Genomic DNA, 7,851 nt, shown 5'->3' on the forward strand with positions numbered 1-7,851 from the left:
TCTGAAAACGACGGGTATATGTATGTTTTGAGAGGCGATAGACTTTTATCCTTCGTAGCCAGTTCGGCAATGACCTCCTTCTGAATATGTGTCTGGGTTCGAATCTACATGACACGCCATTCACAGACTCTTCACTTTCTTCCTTCTGGATATTTTGGGCTATTGATTTACAAGCATATCCAAAGAAGTGCCGAAAGATTCGAGAAGTTAAGGGCATTGTGTAACATTAAGATTACATATGTGTCTGGTAAAAGTGACCAGTAGTTCTGTATATATGTACACACATGTATATATATATATGTATATACATATACATATATATATATATGTATATATATATATATATATATATATATATATATATATGTATATATATGTATATATATATACTTTAACTATATATATATATATATATATACACAGTCAGTTCCGTGATTAACCGACTGCAGGAGCTTCGACAAAATCAGTTTTAGCGCGAACTACAGTGATAAAGTTTCCGTTAGTTCACGAACAACAAGCTGGAATTCGACCCGACCGCGACTAGGCCGACGACGAGGCATGATGTTTTGTAAACAAAAGTGTTTGGATTACGCCAGCGCTAGTTGGCGTTTTTTGGTAAGCGTTCTTCCCACGCGCATTTAAAAGCACCTAAAGCCCACTCCATTTGCCTCTGCTGTTTGAAAAAGTGCACGCTTGTACAGGTATAATTTTTGTTTCCTGCAATACCAGTACATTCTTCTACAGAATCCTTGGGTCCCAAAGCTTCAGCCACAGCTGATAAGCAGGCAGAAAGAGGAAGATGGTGAGGACGACACTTGAACTAAAGAAGGAGGTGATTGAAAAGTATGAAGGGGTATTACGTGTGACTGACTTAGCTTTGGAATATAAGTTACCCAGGTCCACCATTAGCACATTTTTGAAAAACAAAGTGGCCATTAAAAGTGCTACAGTGTTGCGAAGAAGTTACGACTTTGATGGAGCAGAGAGCTCCATAATAGACAAAATAAGCTATTATTAAGTGTAGGTTAATACTCATGACTTGATTGCTGGGATAGTGTATCTGAGGCCATGATTTGTGCAAAGGCCAAAAGTTTGCATGTTGACTTGATGAAAAAAGAGCGAGATCGAGCACGAGCAGCAGGTTTATAGCCCAGTGCTGGATGGTTTGTTGAGTTTAGAAAAGGAGTGGCATCCCACGGTGTTGTTGGCATGAGAGTCAGCGGTGCTAAACAAGAAAGCTGCAGAAAGTAGCAACAATTCCAGCAGTTTGTAGATGAGGCGTTCTTGTCAAACAGTTTCATGTGATAGACAGGCCTCTTTTTGGAAGATAATGCCAAAGAGGACTTACATTTCGAAAGAAGAGAAGAAATTGCCTGGCCATAAACCCATGAAAGATAGGCTCATTACTGCTATGTGCAAACGCTAGTGGGATTCAAATCAAGCTCTGCTAGTCTATCACTCTGAAACTGCAGAGTTTTTAAGAAACATAGCGCTAAAAATAAGTTAAATGTAATGGAAATCAAACAAGCAAAGCCTCGGTAACAAGGCAAATCTTCCGAGAGTGGTTTCTCCGGCGTGTGCCATACTCACTATCAAGAATACCAGGAGAAACGTTTGCCACTAAAAGTATTCATCATGGACAATGCCCTCGCCCCCACCCACCACCCCGACATGGAATATGAGTTGGCTGACGAGTTCCAGCTGGCTAAAGGTGAAGTTTTGCCACCAGAACTACCTCACTACTCCAAAACATGGACCAGCAGATCATTGCTAACTTCAAAGCTGCAACAAGGCGCTGTTCCAAAGGTGTTTTGAAGTGACCAATGAAACCAGCCTAACTCTTACTGAATTTTGGAAGGAACATTTCCAGCATCCCCTGAGCTGTGTTAGGCTGATAAATACAGCATGGGCCGATGTTTCTAGAGAGTGACCCTTACAGCAGGTTGAGAAACCTTTGGCCTGATGGGGCTCCTCTTAGGGACTTCGAGGGTTTCATGCCTCAAGTCAGCTTGAGATGCAGACCCTGAAGTTGAATCCCTTCTCTGCCTGGATGCAGATGTTGAGGAAATTGAGCCAGGCTGCCATGGGCTTGGAGGTGAGTTCTGATGACATAGGAGGAAGTGGTGGCAGAACACAACACTGAGCCGACGACAGAGTGAACCCAGGAACTTGCTACAGCAGCAGAAGATTTCGGCTGAGGGGAGGTGTCTGGAGAGGAGGAGAGCAAGGAGGCGACTACTACAGGCACTAAAGAAATCAAGGAGATGCTGATGCACTAGGAGAAATTCCAGGAATTCTTTGAGAAGCATCACCACGACAAGGCTGTAGTAAACCGGGCTATTGACTATGTTGACGACAACCTAGTCAATGTGTACAGAAAACACCTGAAGAAACGTCAACAGCAGACAACCCCGTACAGGTTTTTTTCAAAAGGAGAAAGCCAGCCCGGTCCCAGTTCCAAAAAACAAAGGAAAGAGGAATCTCCTGAAGAGCAGCAACCAGACTGTATGGAAGGAGATTCCCCTTCCAACCAGTGACTCTCTCCCCATACCTCCTCTCCACATCCATCTCCACAGATCCAGATCCTCATCAATGTCAAGGCATGGGCCCTACTGTCTTGGTTAAAAACTTTTTTTAGTGTTTATAAATGACCTAGAGATACAGTACAGTGAATAATATTTATTCATGCAAGTTAAAGCAATGAAAGATGTCATAAATACAGTACACATTGAGTTACTAACAGTACATTTCATTTTGTGTTTAATCCACAGGTTACTGTACAGTACTGCACTTCATTGAATGAATCTCCCAGAGCCATTGAGTCTGAGCTGTTCATGAGTGTCAAGGTATGGGCCATGTCATATTAGTTGTTAAAACCTTTTTAATGTTTATAAATGACCTAAAGATGCTTGTAAGATTAAGGATTTTGTGTATTATTACAGCTCATAACAGTAAATAATGTTTCTACATTTCATTTTGTTTAATCCACGGATTACTGTACAGCATACACTTCATTGAATGAAGTTCCTGGAGGAGTTCAGTACTTGTGTGAGGGGCAACTGTAATTATTCATCAACGTCTAGGTATGGATCAAGCTGTAGCCTACTGGTTATGAAAAAGTTTTTATTGTGTTTATAAATGACTTAGAAATGCCTGTACAGTAAGATTAAGGATTTTTGTGTAGATTAGCCTACAGCTCAGAACATTTCTACAATTGATTTTGTGTTTATTCCATAGGTTTACACTTCGTTGGATGAAAGTCCTGGAGGAGTTCAGTGCTTGTGTGAGGGGCAACTGTACATATTCGTCAATGTCAAGGTATGGATAAAGCTGTAGCCTACTGGTTGTGAAAAAGTTTTTAATATGTTTATAAGTGACCTGTAAATGCTTGTAGAGTAAGATTAAGGATTTTTTTGTAGATTATCCTACAGCTCAAACCATTTCTACATTTGATTTTGTGTCTATTCCACAGGTTTACACTTCGTTGTGTGAAAGTCTTGGAGAGGAGCAGCTGTGTAACATAGAGTGTACAGTAAATTTAAGTGTAGCAGTAGAATGTGTATAGTACAATACGGTACATAGTGTAATTTCAGTTTAGGTGTAGCAATACAACGTGTACATTTCAATTTAGGTGTAAGGCGTACAGTCCATAGTTAGTAGCAATGTACGTACAGTATTAAGTAGTGTTAAGTATAGTAGTATTAAGTCTTATATGTTTGTGTTAGTATTAAGGATTCCTTTTGTAGACTAGTTTTAGTAATTACATTAAGTATATACAGTGCAATAATAAAATGAAAAAATGAGTTAATTTCTGGTTTTCTTGTTTATCCCTATCATTGCATAGTGATGTTTATGACATGCAGTAGGCCTCAAGATTTACTTCTCTCTCCTCAAAACTCCATATTTTTACCCTTTAATATTGCATAGTAACAGGTGCACGGAGGTGGTAGGCCTCTTAAGATTTTGTGTTGTCTATGTACAGGTTACTGTACAGCAACTTCTCTCTCCCTCAAAACTCCATTTTTTTACCAGTTTAATGTTGTATATTACGTGTCGGGTACACGGAGGTGGTAGGGCCTGCTTGCAGATTTCAGTTTGAATGGTGTAGAAAAACAAAGACCATCGGAGGTTGCCCACTGCTGCCTTGGGTGGTATGATGAAGCAAAACATTGCTGGCTATCTACTGTACAGTACATTAAGACATTTGGATATTACATACTGTACATATGTAACAGTAATTGATGATGAAAATTTAGTACATACAGTACGGTATTACGTAGTTACATTCACTAATTTGGAAACAAATGTAACTACAATACATACAGTCTCATGTTGTTGTTTTTTTTTTAGACAGGCGCATGTGTGCATTTCTGTAGTGAATGCAATGTTTACGTGTGCTGTTCATTAGTGAATGCCTTAAGGTTTTTGGTAAAGAAGAGCTTAGCCTGAGGTTAACTCAGAGATTCTGCTTACAATGAATAGTCTCCATGTTCGTTTTTTTTTTTTTTTTAGACAGAGCACTTTGTGCATTTCTGTCAGAATGCAATGTTTACGTGTGCTGTTTGTTAGTGAATGCCTGTAAAGTTTCTCGGTAAAGAAGAGTTTAGTCGAGGTTAACTCGGAGATTCTGCTTTACAAGGAATAGTCTCATGCTCGATTTTTTTTTTTTTAGACAGAGGCGCACGTGCATTTTCTGCTAGCGAATGCAAATGTTTATGTGTGCTGTTCGTTAGTGAATGCCGTAAGTTCTCGGTAAAGAACGGGTTAGCCTTGAGGTTAACTCGGAGATTCTGCTTACAAGGATATTTTATTGAAAAATACATGTTGGGTATCATAACATTTATTGAAAGTTGTTTTACAGTGATTTTGTACATTACAGTAGACTCGGAATGGAATTTACCATAAATTAATACAGTACTGAACGTACACAATGTTTATGCAGTTAGTACCGCGATACGCCAACAGGACGGCGCTCTGGTTTTACATCCACGCTTGCCACAAGCTGCCGAGTGCTGAAGTAACTTAGGACGTTTTTCTTAATTTTTATAACAGACTCTACAGTACATTCAGCTTATTTTTAATATTGTAATATTAATTCAATGTAATGATCAGGCCTGTTTTTTTTATTGTATTTATCATTAACAACAGTTTTTGTGTGTACCCATTACAGTACATTCTGGAGTACTTATAGGCTACCTAGCCTAGCCTATGGCGCTCGGTCTACCAATGGTTGTAGGCCAATTTTTTTTATACAGTATGCATTTAAAACTGTAAGAAGACTTCTAATAAGGTAAGTTATTTAACCCTGAGCTTATTTAATTGTAATGTGTGTAGTGTTTTGTAAAAAAAGGCAAGGTTGGAGTAGTGACTGGAGGTCAGGAATGGATTAATCCATTTTCAGTTATTTCTCATGGGCGAAATTGATTCGGAATTCGACAAAATCGAACCTCGATGCTCCTTCTAGAATGGATTAGCATCGAGAACTGCGGTTCTACAGTATGTATTTATATCTATATATTTGTATATATATATATATATATATATATATATATATATATATATATATATATATATATATATATATATATATAGATATATAGATATAGATATGAACACACACACACACACACACACACACACATATATATATATATATATATATATATATATATATATATATATATATATATATATATATATATATATATATATATATATATATATATATATATATATATATATATATATATATATATATATATATATATATGTTGTGTATATATATATATATATATATATATATATATATATATATATATATATATATATATATATATATATATATATATATATATATATATATATATATATATATATATATATATATATACATATATATATATATGTGTATGTATATATATATATATATATATATATATATATATATATATAGGCTATATATATATATATAGGCTATATATATATATATATATATATATATATATATATATATATATATATATATATATATATATATATATATGTGTATGTGTGTGTGTGTGTGTGTGTGTGTGTGTGTGTGTGTGTGTGTGTGTGTGTGTTTTGTGTGTGTGTGTGTGTGTGTATATATGTATATATATATATATATATATATATATATATATATATATATATATATATATATATATATATATATATACATATATATATTATGACTATTTATCACATCAGTATCAACCCAAAAAACCGTTATCAACACCTGATCCCCTTATCATGATCCCCTTTAATCTCATCAATTTCCTCGTAAGTGACAAAAACCTCAGGTGCCCTGACAGTTATTCCACCTACCCACATATGAACTGAGACTTTACATGAACATCACATACTGTCTCTTTAGTAGGCCTCAAACAGCAATCGGAAAACATCTATCAATAAAAATCATAATTCATTAGATTAACAGACTCACCACTATCAATAAATACCGAGACATCAACACCATGCACAGACCCTTTCACAATTGGCTTCGGCTCTAAGGTCTCAGCCAGAAGTCCTATATCACAAGAAACACCCATCACCTTTTCCCCTTTAACAGACCAGCCTCCCGAAAATTTTCACCCATCACTTGATCTCCCTGAAAAACCCCCTTGAGGAGCTTTCTTACCTAAGTTACCAAAGCTCTGAAATGCAAGTCTAACATTATCCCGATTAAGAGGCGGACAAGACTGCAAAGAGTGATCAAAACTTCTACAACTGCCCCAATATTTGACTCTGCAAAACCTCTAATGTCCCTGCATACTACAATAAAATAAAGAAACCGTGGCTTCTGAGAACTCAGCTCAAGCACCGACTTCTGGCCCTTCCAGATTTTAACAAAACACTTTAAACTGCGGACTGAATCTGTGCACTCCACAGCACCCTAGGCTGTTATAAGAAATTCCTGGAGAACCAACCAAGTCTTGCAACTAGAGAATTGCTGATTGCGACAACAATAGCCTGAATCACCTTTATTAAAATCTAATAGAGCCTTAGCTTCCCTGAATGCCACTATGTCATATTAAATCTCCTTAGCATTTAGAAAATTGTTAACACTCTCAATAAAAAAAACTGCACACTGGTTGAGAAAGAACCCCATCCATGAACCTTTGGGATGGGCGAACTCCTGATATGACTGTTGTGATTCTATGAAGTAAAGTCTGATCATTGCCCCCTCCAGCCATTTTCTCTCCAAAAATTCCCACACAGGAACATCCCCACAATATTAATATCACTGTATTCCAACAATTAAGCCCCAAAATCCAAAGGGAGTACTATTTAAACCTACAAATAATTCACAACCCCATCAGGAAAAAAACACATAGATGGGCCGCGCGCACACCTGACCGCAAAGTAGGTCAAGGTGAATGTCGAATCTTCAAGGGCCAAAAAAAAAGTCCCATCATCCCTCCACGGAAGAACACGCAAGTCTACCCTCAAGTAAATAAAACGGGACTCGAGCAAATGGAAGAGGGATGAGGCAGACAGAGAAGAAAGGGAATTGTTCACTTCCCCTTTGAAACTAGAAGTCTGCCCTCTCCTACACCGAACAACACCTCACCTTGCAAGACCAAACAGAAAATCGCTGAGCACAAAACCTCTGAGATGTGTCCGGTTCGACCTCGGTTGCCAAGGCGAAATTGCATAGTAAGCTCACATCCCCAAGTCTGGCCCCAGTTACAACACCCCCTTACACACACACATATATATAACCAAAATAAAACACACATGTATGTATGTAACTAAAAAAGACAGTTTAAAATCTAAGAAATGTTTACCCAATAGTGTAAGAAATATTTATTCCCAATAACCCAACAA

This window comes from Macrobrachium rosenbergii, chromosome 54, assembly GCF_040412425.1.
Source record: "Macrobrachium rosenbergii isolate ZJJX-2024 chromosome 54, ASM4041242v1, whole genome shotgun sequence".
Taxonomy (NCBI): domain Eukaryota; kingdom Metazoa; phylum Arthropoda; class Malacostraca; order Decapoda; family Palaemonidae; genus Macrobrachium; species Macrobrachium rosenbergii.